Raw genomic sequence first — 1,506 nt, 5'->3', positions numbered from 1 at the left:
AGTATGGGGGTTCATAGGAGGAGAAGATTTGGGGAGCAGAAGTGAGGTGGAGGGATATACCTCGTTCTGCTCCAGCTGGCGGTCCGCTAGCAGGCAGGGGTGAGTGAGTGTCGGGAGCAGGGCTCTGGTGTTGGTCCTTCAGCTTCCTGACCTTCAGGGAGCAGTTGGGGCAGCAAAAGTGGTAACAGGAGCTTCTTGCTTCTGACACCGTGATCTCTGGATCCCAGAGACAATGGAGATGTGAGAGATGCTGAGATGTAGGGTATATTTTAAAGGAATGACCAAGCAGATTTGCTGATGAACTGTGTGGGAGAAAGAAGAGTTGAGGATGACGACCAAGTTTTTGATTATCCATGTCAGAGGATGGGGGGTGAAGAAGTAGTGAGGGAGAATTGGGAAAAAATAACCAAGGTCTGGACCACATATCCCAACTACTGGTTCTTCATATGTTTGTTACCATCATTTGCCTTGTTTAAAACCGTTACCAGGCAAAACAATACTATTGAGACTTGTGACACTTTATAACCTTGTAACTACTTTATAGATTCCTTGAGGGTTGACATTGTGGCACGCATCTTGGCATAGTGGTTACTCTGTGGCCTCTGGGCTCAGACTGCTGGACTTCTAGCTCTTAGACTAGATGTGTAACCTCAACTGAGTTATTTAACCTCTGTTTCATTTCCACATCTGTCAAATGAGGATAATAGTACCTACTTCACAAGGTAGTTGTAAGGTTTAAATGTGACACGCAGAGGGCTCACAGTGATAGTGTTAAGTGTTAGCTGTTATTACCATGTTTCCTACCAGTTCTCTGTACTGCTAAGCAGTTCTCTTCTCATACAAGTAGATAAATTCTTCAAAACAAGACAAAAAAACATTTTAACAATCAAGTCTCATAAAATATATTGCAGACACGAGTCACTCTGTCAGCCTCAGTGTCTCTTGGAAATGCCATAGCCACCTTGCTCCTGGTCATTCATTGCAGCACTTCAACTTAACCAAGAAGGCCTGCTGATTATCTCATAAACGCTGCCAGAGTGCCATGACTCGCGCTTCCAGAGGACTAAGTATACATGATCCTCCCCACCCGCACTCCTGCAACAAACAAGCTTTTCAGTTATCATGGCTTATCCCATTTTTCAGGATTTCTTAATCACCGGAATCGCACATAACACTTTCAAACAACTGGATGAGACCTCCTGGTCTGTAAGGGCTCCTACCAAACCCTTCAGAGTAATTTGGCTGATAAAAGGTTGGGAGGCCAGGGGTCAGGAGGTGTATGCCCACTGGGGCTGATGCCATGCGTAACTTAGCTCTAGTACTTGGCCCACAGAATCGAGTTCACTTGTCCAGGGCTGCTGCCTACGGGACAGACGTTGCTGGCCCCTTCCTTGCATTTGTAGGGGATAAGCATGATTTAACAAAATGCTATCCTGCTTGGGCCAACAAACAGGCCAGAACAAGGCAGAAAGCAGGGGCGGCCTGGGGGCCACTTCTCAAACAAGA

This window comes from Equus przewalskii, chromosome 28 (assembly GCF_037783145.1).
Source record: "Equus przewalskii isolate Varuska chromosome 28, EquPr2, whole genome shotgun sequence".
In the NCBI taxonomy this organism is placed as follows: domain Eukaryota; kingdom Metazoa; phylum Chordata; class Mammalia; order Perissodactyla; family Equidae; genus Equus; species Equus przewalskii.
This window is presented reverse-complemented; position numbering follows the sequence as displayed.